We start from the raw sequence: 21,289 nt of genomic DNA on the forward strand, positions 1-21,289 counted from the left end.
GTGTTTCTGAGTCATTTTCAGTGTCAGCGGCCGGCGTTCAGGTTGGCGCTGGTTCCTGTTTCAACAGCTAGGGAGGGAAGGAGGGGTCAGCAAGTCATATAGCTTCCTGCATGGTACTATAGCTATCACAGGGGGGAAAAAACACGCTGCTGCAATTTCAGTGTTTTTCGGCTCTTTGAAATGAAAGTTTACTTTATGGTCATTTAGCACCAGAAAGAAAGTGGGATTGGGGGCATCTAAGAGACGTCCAACAAGTCTTAACTACAGTACTTCCTTCCTTGTGTGATTTTGAAAATCTAAAAACTTGTTTGTACAGAAAGTGGGTCTAAGAACAGTCATGCAGGGACACAACAGCAGTGAATTGACAGTGACTTGGTCTTGGAGTGTTAGGAGTGACTGTCGCCTTTGAAACAGGTGTTGTTACACCATTTGTACTGTAAGTGCAGTGCAGTGCATAATGTATTAGGGACATTTTCATCAGAAATTGTATTGTGTACCACAATACTTTCTCATAGGTTAATACACTGGAATAAGGCTATTGTAAAGCAAACTATTCCCGCTTGTAAAACCTACTACTGATCATTTCAGAAATATCTTTAAAAAAATGTTTTTTTCTCTCACTTCCAGCATTTGTAAATCTGTTCTTCACGACTTACCGTGTTGACTTTGACTTGAGAAACTTAGAACATCATCATTTTACTTTGTTGAGTGAATAGTAGACGAGTCCAAATGAAGATGTTTCAGATAGACTGCATCTGTCTCAGTACATGAATGGACAATGATGATCACCCACAGTATACTATGCTAAGCCCTGTGCTGCCCTCTAGTGGTAATTTTGCCACACTGCAGCTCACCACATGCGCTCTGCAGCTTCAATTCGCTTTCACTTCAGTCTTCAAATGGTGAAACTATCTTGGTGTTCTTTTGTTTTAGAGGCACTTTGGCCGTTTGCTTCATATTACATCAAACTCAATGAACCTTTTTCTAAAAACCATTGGGATTCCGATTCAATTCACTTTCCAGGAAGTAGAGTTCCTGCATTTTCACTTTTCTGTTTCTAATGAAAACTGTTGGTGTTGGTATGAGAAGGTAGTCATATCCTCCGTGAGAAATAATTTACCTACAGCATTTGTCGTAAGCCAATACCAGTTTAGATGCACATTTTGGAATTTGGAACAACAAAAATCTTAAATCAATGCATTTACAAACAGTAAGGCAATCATTACAGTTGTAGTAATAATCATTTATAATGAACAGATACCACACAGACAATACAGGGGTATAGCGAGAGAGAGAGAGAAATCTGAACAAAACGAAATAAACTTAAAATAAATAAATCATAAATAAGATGACTAGTAGAGACTTGTTAGTCCATTCATTGGTCATATAATTTTTTACTAATACATAGATATCTTATTATTATACATGATTTAGTTTTCCCTTTTTCTGTGATACTCTGTTCAACCCAAAAGGAGGAATACTCAGGGTCAGATGCTGCGTCATACTGTACATCCATTCAGCAGTTGCTAAAATGCCCCTAAACGTTGTGTGTGTGTTTGTGTGTTTCAGTGAAGGAGGAGTGTGTGTCAGAGGAGGAAGAGGAGGAGGAGGAGGAGGAGGAGGAGGAAGAGGAAGAGAAGGAGGGTCTGGAGGAGGTTCTGCAGCAGGGAGACACGCCCATCATCTACCCAGAAGCCCCGGACGACGAGCAGAGCACTCCAGAGAGAGGCGGCGCCGACGAAAACGGTACCATTTACTCAAACGCATACAGTACATACACGATACACACACCAGTGTTTTAGTCCAGTCGCTATATCTCCAGTCCAAGTCCAGTCTCCAGTCCCCAGTGTTCCAGTCCAAGTCTGAGTCACGAAAGGACAGTCCGAGTCGAGTCCCCATTACCTGACTCTGAGTCCGAGTCCAGAGTTACCGAACATGAGCGTGAATCCACATGTAGGTGGAACACACGTGCCTGCCCTCGCATGAAATTAAATAATGTTATGGTATTAATATACTTATGCCAAATTATTAGGGCCTATTACAAAAAACTAACAAAAACAAAAAACAGTCTTGATCAATTAACAATTCTGTGAATAAATACATAATTCCTCATTTTTGCCTTTTTAGCGGTATCTTTTCTTCTTCAGTTACACATTATTGTGATGTATCGTGGATGAATTGTCTTGTATGAGTTGTCAAAAAAAAATTGATACAAAAAAATTGAAATCGATACAATATTCAACAGGTACAGATAGTATCGATAAGTATCGATACTAAAATGTGGAAATGATGATACAATACTCATTTGTAACAGTATGGATACCAGCAGTGCAAAAATGAAAAAAGAAAGAAAGTGAAAAATCAAACATTACAGATGTTTCCCTTCCTATCATTGGTGGGTATCTGTTGCTTCAACAAGTGTTCTCATCCAAGGTTCAAAGTTTTATCGGGCCTAGATTATGGAGACGTGTGCGTCTGTCTGTCCATCCGTCTTTATTTTTTTATGTCTCTTGATGACGTGCTATCATTTCCCCCCTGTGATATAGCAAAAAAAATACTGGGTATCGAAATGAGAAATTCTTGTATTGTATAGAGTATCGCAGAATCGCTGTACCGTGATACCATTGTTATGGAGGACCAGGTAATATAGTGATGGTATTGTATCATGAGTTACTCTGTGATCCCCACCCCTACCTGGCATACAGTGCAGAGAGAGAGTGCCGAGAAACAGATTAACCCATTGATACCTGATGCAGCATTTGCGTGTATATCCCTCATTTGTGTGTGTATCCCTTTAAGACCGCGAACCGCGTGACGCGGTTCGCGGTCTTAAAGGGATACACACGAAAGCTGCATCAGGTATCAATGGGTTAAGACAGGTGGCAGGCAGCCTCTAAGCTTCCCCCTCCATCTCACTCTCCCCTCGTTTCCTCCAGGCACGCCAGACGGCTTCTCCCAGCTGCACATCTGCCCGTACTGCTCGCGCGGCTACAAGCGCAACGCCTCCCTGAAGGACCACATCAAGTATCGCCACGAGACCAGCGACGACAACTTCAGCTGCTCGCACTGCAGCTACACCTTCACCTACCGCTCGCAGCTGGAGAGGCACATGAGCCACCACAAGGGCGGCACCAAGGAGCAGCAGGTACTGCCACAGCCTGACAGAGGATGTGAAACATGTGATCGTGTGACTCTAGTTAATTTGCATTTCACCTCAGACGCAGTCTGGGAAACACAGTCTATTTCAGCACGTAAATAGACTCTGGAACAGCTGTACCTTTTTTTGAGGCTTCCTGTACATCGCAAATCTTCCGCCCGGGACTTCCGCCTCCGCGTCGTGCTGCTCTGTTGTTATACCGGCGAATCTAAGAGTTCCGGTCCCGAACGCTAGTGAATATATACGAATTTTGACATTTAGCATTCAAAATAAAAGAGACGCAATGTATGTTTTTAAAAGGCACCGCTGCAGGAAGCCTCAGAAAAAGGTACGGCTGTCCCAGAGTCTATTTACATTCCGAGATAGACTCTGGGTTCCCAGATTGGACACTGCTTTCAAGTCGTTTACCTAGATTTGCTAGGTGAACAAGATGAACAACTACAATTTCAGTTTTTCGCCAACTACTGTAGGGCGCTGCTAGATGATGTCACTAGGTTGACTGTACAGTACAATAGTAAGGATTTTGAACATTTTGATGAATCAAAACGACCACAAGCCAAGTCAGAAACCCAACAGCATTATGCTTTGAGCCTGTTAGAATTCAAAATCCTTACTACCAACACTTAAGTAGCCTGTACTCCACTACTGTACTGTACTGTACTGTACTGTACTGTACTGTACTGTACTATACTGTACTGTACTATACTGTACTGTACTGTACTATCATTCTAGTGACATCATCTAGCAGCGCCCTAGTTGGCGAAAAGATGTAATGTTGTTCATCTTTCTAACAAATCTAGTTTAATTTCAGACTTGAAAGCAGCGCCCCCTGTCTTGTCTGAGGTGAAATGTAAATGAACTAGAGTCATGTGATCAAATGTTTCATGATGTCCTCTGGAAGGCAGGAACCAACGTGCTGAAAACGTTACACACGAGCCCCTTCAAAAACACCTTGGCTTGATCTGAAACTCCATTCTGGAGTCTGTTATTTTGTGACGTTTCAGGGTATCTACAGGATGTTTTTAAGATGTCAGTAAAATAATGAAAAAGTATGACGTACATTCTAGAGATGCACAATCCGCTTTTTTTCAGTTCCGATCCGATTCCGATACCTGAATTTGGATATCTGCCGATACTGTACCAGAGCTCTTTTTTCTTGAATATACAGTAAGTTACACACAAAAACTTTGCCAAGTGAAGAGGCAAAAAAAACATATACGGTACTTATAAATCAAAGCTGCACTATTATAGGCAATGCTCTTTTAGGTCAGGGCCCTCTGAAGACGACAGCGATCTGGTCTGCTTCTGTCAGGAGCTGCAGCCTCCTCCTTTACACAGTAGCTGGCTCCTACTGTGACATCATTTAGTATTTGATTTGGTCATCAATGATCTCATGTCCCCTAGCATTAGCTACCTGCTTCATAATATTCCACAATATTAAATTCAGGTCATGAGGTCATTAGATATGTCCAAAACAATTGATCCACTGCCACTCCCACGTACTAGCACTGTTTCATGTCGTTACCTGACCGGAATCTGGATCTGAACATGGATCGGCAACGTCAGTCCGATATCCGTTGAGTGAATTACGTCAGTATTGGCACCTGATACAGTATGGAATGGATATCCCATCTCTACTAAATTCGGTATGTCTCTTTCTCCCTCAGTTTCTGCCCGAGACCCAGAGAAACACTTAGCCATTTCATTTTAAAAGTGCTGTATATTAAGTGCTTTATATTATCAAAGTATACCTTGTATCATGTCATCCCATTGGCTTTGGCTTAATGTAAAGGATTTGGCTGGTTATTGATGATGTAGTAAAGAGTGGGCAGCTCTCCCGGTGGTGACAGTGGGCAGCGCTCCCGGTGACTCAGAGCTGCATCTCGGTGTCGTCCATCTCCCCTGATGACTTCATTGACTTTTTGGATTTATCTCGTGCACTTTGAGGTAGCTGCAGCTTCACTGGCTGCTGACCAAAGCCGAAAACCAAACCTCTGCATGGAAAAATCAACGTCTTTTTAATACTTTGACCCGATATACTGAAGAAAACCTCAATCTTTACGTGTGTCTATTGAAATGTCACATCTTTTTCTCAGCAGTGTTTGTGTTGATTTAATAGACCCTTTTCACGGGGGCCATTTTGTGTCAGAAAGACCGGGTAAACACAGGTGCAAGCAAAACACTAATGAGGGTTTCCAAATCCCATGATTGGAAGTCGGAAACCCTCATTAGTGTTTTGCTTGCACCTGTGTTTACCCTGCCTTTTCGACACAAAATGGCCCTCGTGAAAGGGGTTATCCCATTTTCCCTTGTATTGGTCTATTTGCATATTTATTCCTATATGATTAAAATGTCTTAAAACATCGAAAATATGTAGACTTGAGCTTCTCATCACCTTCCTCCTCATCTTTTTGTGTGCCACAGCGGCAGATTGTTGTGACGGCAGGATCATACCGCAAGTTCAAGTGTACCGAATGTACCAAGGCCTTCAAATACAAACACCACCTGAAGGAGCACCTGCGCATCCATAGCGGTGAGCTGTTGCCACGGCAACCATCACCTTATCACCTTGTCTCTTTCACACACACACACGCACGTACACGTGTGTGTGTGTGTGTGTGTGTGTGTGTGTGTGTGTGTGTGTGTGATTTCATTACTTCAGGCTTTCCAAATTACCGGTACCTTCTGTCCTCTGAGGATTTGGATTTGTGGAGTTCAGCAATCATGAAGTTGCAAAGATACAAAAAAAAAGGAACGGTATAAGGAATAGACAAATGTTTGCAACTAAAAAACAAAGAAATGAAATCAATGACACAACTGAATTGGGAGAAACTAAATGACAACAAAACTCAGTGAGGAAAGTGACATAACAAAAACAATGAATGACATGTAAGGCAATAATGCTGAAAATGTAATTAAGCTTTTTAAGTTGTTAATTAGTAGTCATTTCTCTCTGTGCCCCTCCTAGGTGAGAAACCTTACGAATGCTCCAACTGTAAGAAGCGGTTCTCCCACTCGGGCTCCTACAGCTCCCACATCAGCACTAAGAAGTGCGTGGGCGCGAACCCGCCCAACGGCGTCAACAAGCCCATCAAGCCGGCCCCGCGGGCCCCGCCCCCCGCCCAGCAGGCCCCCGTCGCCATCGCCCCGACCTGCGCGCGGGCCCGCACCCTCCTGAAGGAGAAACCCGAGAGCAAGCCCCTCCAAGAGCAGCTCCCCGTCACCCAGATCAAATCCGAACCTGTGGAGTACGAGTGCAAGCCCCCCGTGGCGGCGGCACCGGCCGGGACCAACGGGATGGTGAACGGAGGGGCGGGGCAGCCCGCTGCGGCCCCACCCGCGGGGGCCACCACCCTGCCCCAGGGCGTGGCCATGGTGGTGCCCACGGTCGGCCTGATGTCGCCCGTCAGCATCAACCTGAGCGACCTGCAGAACGTGCTGAAGGTAGTAGTAGTAGTAGTGGTGGTGGTGGTGGTAATAATGAAATAATAAACAATAATGCATCAAATGTAATGGAAAACAACATATCTGTTCCCCCTGAATTCGTACTGGCTCTCTCGAGTTTCAAACAGCCTTGGAAGTAACTTATTATGTGCTTTTTTGTGCATCAGGTGGCCATGGAGGGAAACGTCCTCAGGCAGGTTTTGGGGACGGCCAACGGGATGGTGACGCAGGGAAAGCAGGGGATCATGCTGCAGCACCCCCAGCAGCAGATCATCAGCCTGCCGGCCTTCGTGGACCACGACGGGACCACCAAGATCATCATCAACTACAGCATCAACCCCGCGGCCTCCGCCGCCCAGCCCACTCCGCTTTTCCTCAAAAACAATGCCCCCGCCCCCACCAAAGCAGCCCGACCCCCGAGCGCCGGGGCGGAGGCGATCCCCACCGACCTCTCCATCGTCAAGACGGAACCACCGGAATCGGAGCCGGTTTCGACGATGGAGACGGAGGCGGCCGCCCAGCCCGAGACGGAACCCCCTAAGACTGCGAACGGCCAAACGGCCGAGTTGCCAAAAGCCAGTAGCACCAGTACATGTTTACTCTGCGACGACTGTCCCGACGGCCTGGAGGCCCTGCACCTCCTGCAGCACCGCAAAGCAGCCAACGGGGAGGCGGTGGACTCGGCCGCCCTGGACCCCTCGTTCGCCGCTCTGCTGCAGGAGGCGGGCGTGACCCTGGAGGAGCCGCCCGTGGACGACCTCCTCTCCCTCCTCAAGACCTACTTTGCCTCCAACGCCGAGCCCGGCGAGCTGGAGCTGAAGAATATATCCGACTCTGTCAGTATTCCGATGGAGGTGGTCAAAAAGTGGTTTGCCAAGATGAACTCGGGGAAAACGGCGCGCAGACACGCCGTCGACTGCAAAACTGTTTCCATAAAGAAAGAAAGTGAGCCCACAGATTGCAGCCCAGACGTCGCCTCACTACAGGCGGGAGAGGCGGAGAAGGAAACGCCCGCCGCAGTCAAAACAGAACCCGGAAGTCCGACACCACTAAACCTCACCGGCGGGGACCTCGTGGTGGTTAAAAGTGAGCCAGAAGACCCGGAGGCCCAGGACGCCCAGGCCGAGCCGCTGGACCTCTCCCTCCCCAAGCAGATGGCCGCCGGCGCCGACGCCCAGAGGACCCCCCCTCCTCCGGCCAAGCAGCAGGAGCTGCCTCTGAACCTGAGCTGCCTGAGGGCGGAGCAGCTTCAGGGCAGGACCATCTATGTCACCGCGCCTCAGACCAGAAGCAACGTCAACATCGTCACCGCCGCCGGCCAGCTGCCCACCTTGGTGGCCATCGCGAGCCAAGGCACGGTGAGCTGCCTGAGCGCCCTCAACACCACCACCAAGCGCACCATCCTCATCCCCAGGCTCACCTACACCTACACCACTACAGCCGGCAGCACCACCGGGGCCAAGACTGTTGTGCTCAACGGACATAAGGTTGGTAGGACTAACATGTAGTTTCTGTGGGTGCCTGGAATTAATGTAGCATTTAGTCCACATCTTTGTCTTGTGACTTTTTTGTGTGCGGCATGTTCTGTTGGTGCTCTATCCGCTTTGGTAAAATATCTGTGTGTGGATTTGTTGTGATGCAAAACATTGGTACTTCTTTCAATAAGACTTTTATTTTGTTTTGTTTTGTTTTATTTTGAATCTTATTTTGTTTAGTTCAAGCACTAGTGGTGCTTTCAACCACCTGCTGCTCACTGTGACAGAATATACTGTAGGAGTGTAAAATATGAAAAAGAATAGAAGCTGTGATCTGCCATCTTTACTTGTTCATAATATGCCATTAAACGGTGTCTCCAGCTGTTATAAATACGGCCGGCCAATCAAGTCACACCGGCCGGCCAATCAGTTCTGTTCATATATTTAAAAAAAAAAAAATCTGCTCCACGTTTTTTTCATGTGTTCACCATTTCTCGATTGTTAAAAACTCCTCCAGCAGCAGTTTGACCAGTGAACAATTGGGTCAGTGCCCAAGTGCCCTGGTGCAAGGCATACAGTAGTTATAGGCAAACATTTCTGTGTATACTTAAAAGTTGTGTTTATGTTATGGACAAGTTATGGACACTGATTTATGTTGGTGCGTTGCATTGTTCCGGACCTTTGAACTTGTGTAAGATTCATAAGTGGACCTTCATTAAAATAAAAGTTTGAGCACCTCTGGCCTAAAGTTTCCAAAGCATGTTTCCAAAGTGTGATGATAGCCACATGCACATTCATAAACACACACATGTGCTCATGTGCCATGAAAGAGCAGTCTGTATCCAGACTGTGGACTGTGCAGAATGCAGTAGGCACTGCTTCCTGTGGCTGTTCTGAATAGGCCACTTTGGGGAGGCTGTCTGTAGAAAAGAACAGCCCGGAGACCCGTCTGTAGAAAAGAACAGCCTCGAGACCCGTCTGTAGAAAAGAACAGCCTCGAGACCCGTCTGTAGAAAAGAACAGCCCGGAGACCCGTCTGTAGAAAAGAACAGCCTCGAGACCCGTCTGTAGAAAAGAACAGCCCGGAGACCCGTCTGTAGAAAAGAACAGCCCGGAGACCCGTCTGTAGAAAAGAACAGCCTCGAGACCCGTCTGTAGAAAAGAACAGCCTCGAGACCCGTCTGTAGAAAAGAACAGCCTCGAGACCCGTCTGTAGAAAAGAACAGCCTCGAGACCCGTCTGTAGAAAAGAACAGCCTGGAGACCCGTCTGTAGAAAAGAACAGCCTCGAGACCCGTCTGTAGAAAAGAACAGCCCGGAGACCCGTCTGTAGAAAAGAACAGCCTCGAGACCCGTCTGTAGAAAAGAACAGCCTCGAGACCTGTCTGTAGAAAAGAACAGCCTCGAGACCCGTCTGTAGAAAAGAACAGCCTGGAGACCCGTCTGTAGAAAAGAACAGCCTGGAGACCCGTCTGTAGAAAAGAACAGCCTCGAGACCTGTCTGTAGAAAAGAACAGCCTCGAGACCCGTCTGTAGAAAAGAACAGCCTCGAGACCCGTCTGTAGAAAAGAACAGCCTCGAGACCCGTCTGTAGAAAAGAACAGCCTCGAGACCTGTCTGTAGAAAAGAACAGCCTCGAGACCCGTCTGTAGAAAAGAACAGCCTGGAGACCCGTCTGTAGAAAAGAACAGCCTCGAGACCTGTCTGTAGAAAAGAACAGCCTCGAGACCCGTCTGTAGAAAAGAACAGCCTGGAGACCCGTCTGTAGAAAAGAACAGCCTCGAGACCCGTCTGTAGAAAAGAACAGCCCGGAGACCCGTCTGTAGAAAAGAACAGCCTCGAGACCCGTCTGTAGAAAAGAACAGCCCGGAGACCCGTCTGTAGAAAAGAACAGCCTGGAGACCCGTCTGTAGAAAAGAACAGCCTCGAGACCCGTCTGTAGAAAAGAACAGCCTCGAGACCCGTCTGTAGAAAAGAACAGCCTGGAGACCCGTCTGTAGAAAAGAACAGCCTGGAGACCCGTCTGTAGAAAAGAACAGCCTGGAGACCCGTCTGTAGAAAAGAACAGCCTCGAGACCCGTCTGTAGAAAAGAACAGCCTGGAGACCCGTCTGTAGAAAAGAACAGCCTCGAGACCCGTCTGTAGAAAAGAACAGCCCGGAGACCCGTCTGTAGAAAAGAACAGCCTCGAGACCCGTCTGTAGAAAAGAACAGCCTGGAGACCCGTCTGTAGAAAAGAACAGCCTCGAGACCTGTCTGTAGAAAAGAACAGCCTCGAGACCCGTCTGTAGAAAAGAACAGCCCGGAGACCCGTCTGTAGAAAAGAACAGCCTGGAGACCTGTCTGTAGAAAAGAACAGCCTCGAGACCCGTCTGTAGAAAAGAACAGCCTCGAGACCCGTCTGTAGAAAAGAACAGCCTGGAGACCCGTCTGTAGAAAAGAACAGCCTGGAGACCCGTCTGTAGAAAAGAACAGCCTCGAGACCTGTCTGTAGAAAAGAACAGCCTCGAGACCCGTCTGTAGAAAAGAACAGCCTGGAGACCCGTCTGTAGAAAAGAACAGCCTGGAGACCCGTCTGTAGAAAAGAACAGCCTGGAGACCCGTCTGTAGAAAAGAACAGCCTGGAGACCCGGCTAAACGGCTTGGGTCACATCCAGACCACCTCTGGAATGATGTCTGACCCAGGTGAGGTTAACTCATACATGGCTGCAGCAGAGCAGGGAGTTGGAGTCTCTCCCAGAAACCTGGAAGACAAGCAAGACGAGCTTAAAGTGATAGTTGCATACTTGAGCAAATGTTTCCATACTGCTCACCTGGCGTACAGTAATCCAAGTCTCCACAAGCCCTGAGATGCCAAGTTGACTTGAAAAGACGTCATTTTACGCCCTGTTTTTAGCTGAAATCTGCACTGGAGCCAGGGGCTGGAAGTACAACAGCTAGGGTACAACCTTGCTACTCTGACTGCTCAAGATTCAACATGTTTATTGTCACTCCGGTTGCACAAGTACACTCGTGTGAAATTCTTAGGCCGGGAGGCTCCACAGGACATCAAATATAAGCAAAAAAGCAACACGTGATCAATATGAAACATAGCATAAAAGAACAGAAACACAGAAGAGCAATAATAATCTCCATTTGAAAACACAAACACACTATAAAGCCCACATGCGTGTCTTTTCTATGGGGTTGGGTATCGTTAAAAAAATTACGATATCAGTACCCTTACAGTGATACCGATACCAAGAGTACTTCATTCGATACCTTTTTGTGTAGTATATATACATACTTTTGATGTTGTGACGTCCAAGACTAGGCAAAATCACAGCAGATATGGGGATGATTTAGACGTCTACGCCAGGACGTTGAGCTGACGTCGAAACTCGAAATATGATGTTACCACGAATGGACATCTTCAGTTATTCTGCTATGTACACAGTGTGTATAAAGCAGCTTTATATATAAGGACACTTTGACATCCAGAGTGGAGGAGGCGGGAATCGAACCACTGACCTCTTTTATCCAAAGCGATTACCTCCTGAGCTCTACCTCCTGAGCTACAGCCGGAGATTTCAGCGGCAAAGTATTTTTCTCTATGATTGAAATAGGTGATATTTTGGGCCAGATGATATCAACCATCGGGCTTTCTCGATTGGTCCAGGTCCGTCCGTGCTTGCTGGTTCCGTATTAAATGCACCGTACACATGTGTTTACCAGGTCTGTAAAGATCATTTCCACACTTAAGTGTTCTGCTTAACGTGATGTTCAAAGAATCACTTTTCTTTTAAACCTACATCAGGAAAGTGGTGTGCTGGTCATGCCATGCCTCCTCTTTTTCAGCAACAGCCTCCGTCTTATTCATACACAGTAAGACACTTCCACACCTGGAATCTTCCCGCAGTCTCCACGGCAGCAGTTGAATGTGTCATGTTCAAGAGCAACTCAGTGGAAAGGAGTGTTACCTAATGACCTTTCCCCAGACCATCTGCACATTCAAAGCAGTGACCCTCACTTACAGGACAAGCTCATTCTTCCACTTTCTGCCAGACCCGGACCCGGTAGGGTCGGCCTGACAGAGTCTCAGAGGCTTACTGACTCACTCACTCACTGACTCCCAGCAGCAGCAGGCAGCTGGACGAACAGCTGGGGGTGACAAAGTCCTCATTTGTGGGGGCTTTCGGGTCTCATTGAAGAGGCGGATGGCAGTTGGGTAGAAGCTGTCCCTGTGTCGAGAGGTTCTGGTACTGCCAGACATCAGTCTTCTGCCATGGGGGCGGAGCTTGAAGAGTTTATGTCCTGGGTGGGTGGGGTCGCCATGATTAATCAACTCGTTGATTCACCTGTGTCAACCAGGCAATATTTAGGCTAAGCTGAATGAAAGAGGAGAGACAATAAGCTGAACAAGCAGGAACGTGGACTTTGTTTAAATACAGTGGCAACGAAAAGTTGCGATACAACTAAAGCTCATCTCAAACATATCCATCTCATCACCAGTTTTCCAAACTGAGAAAACAAACAGTTGGGAGATATTCACACAGAAGTAAAGGTTTTTGGGGATGATCAGTGATGTATAATAATTTCGGAGATTGTCTGCAATATTGGTGATTCTATTGAAAAAGAGTCGCTCAGAGCAGCTCATTAAAAAAATTAAGAACTTAATGTGAACTGCTCATTGAGTGAACTAGTTGATTTTAAGCCGTGCGAACTGAACTTTGAGCTAGCCCATAATGTGAACTATGTGAAGCAGTCTGGGTCCGGCTTAACTAGGCTCGCCTAGTCTTGTTTAGGCCACAGCTTACATTTTGCAATCCAGCCATGAATACATGGGCGGATCAGGCTGATGATGGGTGGTGCTATCTGCTTGTGTTTGCAGGAGAAGAGGCAGGACAGCGGCTCTGAGGGCGTGTCGGCGCTGGAGGAGCAGAACGACTCGGACCCGGCCTCGCCGCCCAAGAAGCGCCGGCTGGAGAACGGCCTCTACCCCTGTGACCTCTGCTCCAAGGTCTTCCAGAAGGGCAGCTCCCTGCTCAGGCACAAATACGAACACACAGGTATGGCTAAAGCTGGGGGGGGGGGGGGGGGATGGTTGAAATTATTTTATATTACTGAAGCATATCTCTATTTTGCCCCCAATCACACTATAGCACCTTTTATGCAAAACAACAACAAAAATAGATACAGCACAATAATGAAAATCAGCATAATACATGTATAAGAAATATAGAGTCTATATTTTATAGAGAATATAGAATATATAGTTTAAGCTATCTTGAGCACCGTAACTACATAACTACATGGTCATCTCTCGCCTGGACTACTGCAATGTTCTTCTGGCTGGGCTACCTGCTGCAGCCATCCGACCGCTTCAGCTCATTCAGGACGCTGCCTGCAGCCCGTCTGGTATTCAACCAACCCAAATTCTCTCATGTCACTCCCCTCTTCCGGGACCTTCACTGGCTTCCCATCTCGGCACGCATTCAATTCAAAACACTGGTTCTGGCCTACAGGGCAGTACACCAGACAGCCCCCCTGTACTTACAATCTATGGTCAGGCTCCAAATCTCTCACCGTTCCCTCCGCTCCTCCACCAGTGCAGGACGCCTCGCCCCTCCTCCGCTACGGGGGCTCAAAAGTCGCTCATCCCGTTCGCGACTCTTCTCGTCCCTGGCACCTCAATGGTGGAGCGAGCTTCCACCTTCGGTCAGGACGGCCGAATCACTGCAGATCTTTCGGAAAAGACTAAAGACACACCTTTTCAGGCTCCATCTGGGCCCTTCTTGAACTAACTTCTTCCTCTCTTAAAAAAGAAAAAAAAAAACCTGAACTAAACTTGTACCACTGTTCCTTCAGAAGTTGTAGTTGTCATAGACTGTGTTGCATAGTTGATGGCTCTATTGCTGACAAAAATGTGTTATTGTAAGTCGCTTTGGATAAAAGCGTCTGCCAAATGGCGTAATGTAATGTAATGTAATGTACATAACAGAAACACTTTAAAGGACCATATCATCTTTTTTTTTAATCTAAGCATCAGGTAATAGCGGCTGTATAGTGTGTGAAGTGAAACCTCTCAAATCTACATGGACTGGTTTATCAGTTTAGAGACTAATGTGTTTGTTCCATTGCTTTAGGCAAACTCAGTGAAGCGCAGATTTTAAATGCTATTTGAGCCGAGGCTGGTGGATCTCATTAGCGATGCTGATGGGTGGTTTCTGTTTTTCCTTTCTTTCTTCATTGAGTTGCCCAAAGGTATCCCTAGTTTTCAAGGCAATGATTTTACACATGACATCACATCTTATTAGATGTGCTGCATCACTGTAAATATCTTGGTTACATGATATTCTGTGTCATGGCGGCTGTAAAGTAGGATATTTAGCAGACCTCTGGGCCTGTAAACTTACCAGCTCCGAAAAAGTCGACCGTAACTCAGTATTTTTTATAAAAACGACTCTTGGGGCAAATTAACAGGATTTTTTTTTCCTTTTCTTTGATCTACTGTAGCGTGCCTCAGATTTGGACGTGGCTTAGTGAAGTCTGTTAGCAGTTAGCTGTGCACTCCACTACTGTTTACAGGTGTTGGTCCCGCTATGACATCACCCGGCCTACACACACGTGCACGCACACGTGTGCACACGCACGTGCACACGCACGTGCACACACGTGCACGCCACGCACGTGTGCACACACACATACACGCTCGTTCCTTCCTTGTGGAAAAGATCCAGTAGGTCTCTGCCCTCTGGGTTCAAAACCCAGAACAGGTCCAGTAAAATGAGCTAAGGTTTGTTTATTGGGAAGGCTGCAGGAGATTTTCATTGGTATTTAAAACAGTGAGACATTTTTATATTTTCTTTATTATAATACTCTTAAACAAGCTATATTATGTAAGATTTGACTGCAGAAAATGACCATAATCAATCATATCTGCAGGGTTGGTAGAGGGTTTCAAAAATGACTTTACCAGGTGCACCTGCCTTTCAAAACTCCAAAGGGTCACAGGTTCGAGCCCCCTTGTTAACTACGGCTTGGTTGGGTATAGATACAGGCACAATTGGCAGTGTTTGCGGGTGGGAAGCTGGATTAAGGGTCTGTTGTCCGGGTCGCGGTACTACAGCACCTCCTCTGGTCGGACAGGGTGCCTGCTTGGCGGTGAGGGGAACCGGAGGGAACAGTGTGATCCGCCCACGCCATCTGTAAAAAAACTATATATATAAAAATACAACAAAGCATTACATTATGACATAATCTCTTCAATAGACTTATGTTGGTTCTCTGCTTTGATTAGCTGTCTCTTACTTTTTCTATTGTGAAACTATAACTTTCTTTAAGTCGCCATTATTTATGTCCATTACAGGCACACACTAAGCTGTATCAGACACTTGTCAATGTTGTTGCCATTCCACGGTTGCCAATGGAAGGCGATAAAAGTCATAAATAAGTAAAAACTGAGTGCCTCTTAATAGCATACTGTATACAGTACACATATAACATTTAGTGAACACTTGGTTCTAACCAAAGCACCTTAGTGTCATATTTTTTTAAGCGGTGCCTTTGTGGGGGGGGGGGGGTGGGAATGTAGAAGAATGTCATTGCTGTTGTCTGATGACTCAGTGCTGCTGCAGATGTATGGAAGAAACTTAAAAAGTAAGTAAGAAAGATAGATCCAAGATCCACATATTGACAAAAATTAGCTTGACGGAAAAAAATCTTGCCAAAATTATGAATTAACAAAAATGCACAAAATAGACATAAATAGACATGGGTAATTGAAAGGGCTTGAATTTATATATTATGTATTATTATATATTAACTCATTGAGTGCCAGCCACTTTTGGAAAACGGCTGCTCCCAGTGCCAGCCCTTTCAGAGCGTTTTCAGTGATTTCTCGAGGCCCACAGAATATTGTGTGATATTACTATGTAAACACCGAACACGCCCAAAGAACGATGAGAGTCTATTGTATCATCAGCAAAAAAAAGTTTATTGATATCATTTTCCGTTCTTTAGTTATCAGCCGGAGAAGATAGGTTGTTTTCAGCAAAAACAGACGTTTCAAACTAGAAGCTGAGATAATTAGCCTTTTGTGAAATGAAGCATTTCAAGCACATCACTGACTCTGAAGCTAATATTTTCTGATGTAGTGACACCTCAAAAATAATTTCCTTCAATAAAACAGCGAAAACAAAGGAATTTTGTTTGGCAAAATAATATTTTTTAGCTGCAACCAGCAGCGCTGGCCCCTGCTGCGCAGACCCTACACCTTCTTGCTGGTCTTGATTTACTGCTGGTGGGCATCAGATATTCTAGCTTGTGTTTGCCAACCAATCTGTCCATCGAGCCTGCTGTCTGGGTCAGTGTTGTATGCTGCCCTGCGTGCCCCACCCCCCTCAACTGCAAACCCCTCCTCCGTGGGTGTGGCTCTGGTGGCTCTCTGCTGCGTTTGCTCTGCACTGAAAACCCAGCTTTTTCACAGCGTTCCGCCATTTTTGTCGCCCGCTCCCAGCGCTTCCAACTGAGAATAATAACAACTCCACAACTAATCATGTTAATCTTTACTTAACGTTTAACACAGCACAGTTGAGAAGTGTTCACACATTCAAGCATCTCTCTCTTTTTTTAATTGTTGTCTGTGAGCTTCTGTAAAGCTGCTAGTTCTCATTATGAAAATTCCCATAACCATGATCTGTGTCTCAAACTAGAGCCCGACCGATACTGGACTTTTTAGGCCGATGCCGAATAATTCCGATATCGGCCGATATTCTTATATTAAATATACACATTATATTACACAATGTTGATGTGATGATCCCTCAAATATCAAACACTTGACAAAAATATGACTTGACATCAATGCAATGAAACAGTAAACATCACTGATTATAAATAACTAGAAATACAAAAAAACAAATAGAACAGATATAAAGTATAACTTGAGTTAAGAAAAAAAATCAAATATACACAACATGCTGTCTAGAACTTAAAAAAATACGAAATAAAAAATATCGGCAGTATCGGCCAATACCGATATACTGTATCGGTTATCGGCCAATAATATCGGTGGACCGATATATCGGTCGGGCTCTATCTCAAACTATGCCGTGTTGGGTCCTTGAATTTGAGGGACTAGAAAGTCCTTGAAAAGTCCTTGAATTTGATGTTTAAGAAGGTGTGGGAACCCTGTCTAACCCTTTTCCGCCTTCTTTGTCTCCAGGAAAACGGCCACACGAATGCGGCGTCTGCAAGAAGGCCTTCAAACACAAGCACCACCTGATAGAGCACTCGCGGCTGCACTCGGGGGAGAAACCCTACCAGTGCGACAAGTGCGGCAAGCGTTTCTCCCACTCCGGCTCCTACTCGCAGCACATGAACCACCGCTACTCCTACTGCAAGAAGGCCGGGCCGGACTCGGGCCCGCGCAGGGCCCACCTGGTGATCACAGGGGGGATCGTACAGTCGGACAGCCGCACCACGACTCCGCCCTCCCAGCCGGACTCCGACGAGAGGGAGAGCGAGGAAGAGGAGGACTCGGACGACGAAGCCATTTGCATGGATGACATCCGCGTGGTCCAGATAGAAGACGGCGAGTGCGAGATCTACGAGGGGAATTTCGATGACGACGATGATGACGACGCTGAGGGAGAGGAGGCGGAAGAAGAGGAAGAGACGACGACGAGAGAGGAAGAGGTGGGAAGAGAGGAGGGGCCAGACGGAGAGAAGGCAAGTACAAGCACTTTATTCATTTATCTTACTATTTAAAGAACCATTGGTGGATTTTTGTCTGGTTTCATTATTTGAAACTACTGTTTTTATAGCTGGTTTTATCATTTTATAGAACTACTGTCACACTCAATGTGATTTGGAGCATGTTTTGCATGAGTGTGTATGATTTATGTACTTGGGTGCATATGTGTATTGTGATGTTGATAAATGTGTTGGGGCCCAAGACAACTTTCCCTACAGGACAATAATGTATATCTTATCTTATCTTATCTTATCTTATCTTATCTTATCTTATCTTATCTCATCTCATCTCATCTCATCTTAAGGTGGATGAGGAGATGGTTTGCGAGGTGGTGGAGATCGAGCTGGGGGAAGATGAAGAGGAGGCAGAGGAAGGAAGCGGAGAAAAGGAAGAGGTGGTAAGTGAGGATACCGAAGAAATGGCTGACGGGGAAGCAGCAAATACGGACAAAAGCATCAGGGAGGAGTCGGACAGTGCCGAGCCAACAGCGGCGGAAGTGGTGACAAACGCCGAATGAAGGAAAGGTGAATTTTGGACGGTCATTGGTGTCAAGTAATGGGAGACAAAACCGCATCTTGCCATCAGTAGAAACCACAGCGGTTGCCAGATCTTACGGTCCACTACTGTGTACAAAAACCCAGGTGTGCCTGAACTTGAAAAGAAAAAAAGAGAGAGAGCAGTGACTTTTTTTCTTCTTGTGGAAATGAAATATCAGTGTTAAAAGAAATTGTTTATAGAAGTACAGATTTTAAAGCAAAACTCACCCGTGTCAGATTAAGGACGTAGACCATTTTAGACTGTATCCTATGTTACTGAGACATCCCGGGTTGTTGTTTTGTTTTTGTTTTGTTTTGTTTTGTCATTTTTTCAGTGTTACTAATCCTGTTGCTCATGTTCGAAAACCTTTTAACCTGTAAAGACGAGAAAGATTTCTATACCTTTTTATTGCCAATGAAGTTTGCTAAGTCAGTATTTTATTGAGTTCTACGAACAAAAACCTCTGCACTACAGTATTCCTGGTTTACCTATGGATACAACATGCCTCATGCATTGTGTCTGCCCTTCAGTGTTATATACATACACTAGCTAGCGAGCTCTTGTTCGTGTTAGCATACGTTAGCCTATGCTAGCTAGCATGACTTTTGTTTTCAGTTGGACTGTTAGCCTTAAGGAAAACAAGTATTCTTGGGGAGGGTTGTGGGTGGGATGGGGAGTCAGGATGATGATGTGGATTCCGCACGCCATAACCAAATTTGTCCTATCAGGGAAGGTAGATTCACCACCTCAAAGCCAGCATTTTGGGCGCCTATACTTTTTGCGACCCAGCGTAGCCTGAGCGGGCGGAGTCTTCAGATGATGGTGAAACGGGCCTCAAAAGGAGGCTCCACCCCCCTCCGGCTTGACTGAGGTTTCCAAAACAAACACGCCCGTCCTTACCGAGCTTCTCCTCGTTTGGGTTGACTTTAGTTCACAGTCAGCGGTCAGTGTTATTAGCTTAAATGAAGTCATAACGTGAAGGAACGGGCTGTCACTAGCCCCACCCCAATGCCTCCAGCCTTATGCAAGACCTGTGTGCTGTTAAAAGTGCCATTGAAACAGTGTTATCATTTCTTCTTCACAGATGTAGCCAGTATTATGTCCCTCTGTTACTCAGTATTATGTCCCTCTGTTACCTACACAAGAACCATATTGACTCATGTTTGTTGACTTGCTCAGACGTGCAGCTCCACACAGTTGAGTTGGGTAAATAACCAGACTCACATCGCACATTTGAAACAGGGTTCCTACCTACAGGCATGGAGTGCCTGGACAATTCATTCAAATATTTTCTGATCTTTAAAGAGCGTGGTGCAGGTAAAATATAAAAATGATAATAATTTACAGTTAGGTCTCAAGATTCATATGAAAATACCCCCAAAAAACAAAAACAAGATTAAAACATGCCCCAGGGCAGAAATATGGAGAAAAAGGTGGCATTATAATGCACATGTTCAAAAAATAAAAGTCCCACATATTAATGCAAAGTGATGTCTAACCTGCACCATGCTCTTTAAAGGAACACACCAACATTTTGGGAGATTTGCATATTTGCCATCTTCCCGATCGTAAGACGAGAAGATAGATCCCTTTCTTTTCTCTGTGTGTGTAGTAGAAAAATAGTGAGCGCTAGTTAGCTTAGCACAATGTAGTCAATGGTACTGGTTAGCGTACCTACCCCTGTTAACATGAGCAAAAACTTCTTCAAAATCTTCCATACTGCTCAACTGGCGTAATCCAAGTCTCCACAAGCCCTGACATGTCAAGTTGACTTGGAAATACGTCATTTACACCCTGTTCTTAGCTGAAATCTTCACTGTAGCCAGGTGGGGCAAGAAGTGGGAGAAAAAGTGGGGCTGCTGCACCACCTGGCTACAGGGTGTAAATGACGTCTTTTCAAGTCAGCTTGGCATCTCAGGGCTTGTGGAGACTTGGATTACGCCATTGTGCTAAGCTAACTAGCACTAGCTGTTTGTTTTTTCTACTACATGCACTGAGAAAAGAAAGGCATCTATCTTCTTGTCTTACTATCAGGAAGATGGCAAATAGGTGAATCGCCCAAAATGTTAGTGTTTCTTTAAAAGTTTGAGAACCAGAAAAATACCACGCCTCAGTCCCGATAGACACAATTATTCTATATAGCTGAAATATTTGCTGATGACTAATCTTCAGTTATAGAGTGACATAGCCTAACTTTGGAATTATAAGGTTCCCTCGGACATGTTTATTAAAAGATACATGAATCGAGGACTGCAGGAAAGAGTCTGGAAGACCTGGAGGTTAGCACTTCCGACTCTTACCTGTGAAAGTCGATGGGAATTTTGTATGGGAATTAAATGCATGAAATAAGGTCTGTGGTTAAAAAAAGTTTATGAAACAGCTACGTTTGTGTTCAAGATGATCTATACAAATAAGGACCACTTGTGATTTTCAAAGCGTAAATGCATTTTTGTTGAAACCCGATTTTCAGAAAATGCTTCAAAAGTCATAAAAGTGGTCCTAATTTGTGAAAATGATCTTGCTGAACACAAACTTCACTGTTTCATTAGACCTGATTTCATGCATTTATCAGAAAAATCCCATTGGCTTTTACACGCACGAACCAGGAAGTGCAGGGATTGATATTCCTCCTGTAGGATTATCAGCACTTGTTCTTGGAAATAGATCAAAGGGTGGCAAGCTGTCCCGCACTTCAGGTAACAAACTTTAGTGAATGTGGTTCCTGTTTTTATCAATTGTTTTCAGTTGATTTTACCAGACAGTGTTTTTATTATTAGTTGTTTTGTTTTTTTGTGTGTGTCCTGTGTATGTTTTTTCAACAATGGCAGTATTATAGAACCCTTTTCACTGATTAAAAAAATTTACCTGTTTAGTTTTTAGAAGACTTTTTTATATTTATGTGTCTTATTTTTTATATTTTCTTTTATGGTTATTTATTACAC

The 21,289-nt window shown here is 45.2% G+C and overlaps 1 pseudogene across 1 annotated transcript; it reads left to right on the forward strand.

Annotated features, from left to right (window-relative positions):
* The first annotated feature begins 1,569 nt into the window (after window positions 1-1,569).
* On the forward strand, window positions 1,570-18,327 carry LOC310771076 (zinc finger E-box-binding homeobox 1-like; annotated as a pseudogene). The gene is made up of 8 exons: window positions 1,570-1,746; window positions 2,937-3,179; window positions 5,604-5,690; window positions 6,126-6,601; window positions 6,769-8,088; window positions 12,945-13,122; window positions 17,280-17,785; window positions 18,115-18,327. The product of its transcript is annotated as a zinc finger E-box-binding homeobox 1-like (transcript).
* Window positions 18,328-21,289: the final 2,962 nt, after the last annotated feature.

This window comes from Poromitra crassiceps, assembly GCF_964638095.1.
Source record: "Poromitra crassiceps genome assembly, contig: HAP1_SCAFFOLD_343, whole genome shotgun sequence".
Lineage (NCBI taxonomy): Eukaryota > Metazoa > Chordata > Actinopteri > Beryciformes > Melamphaidae > Poromitra > Poromitra crassiceps.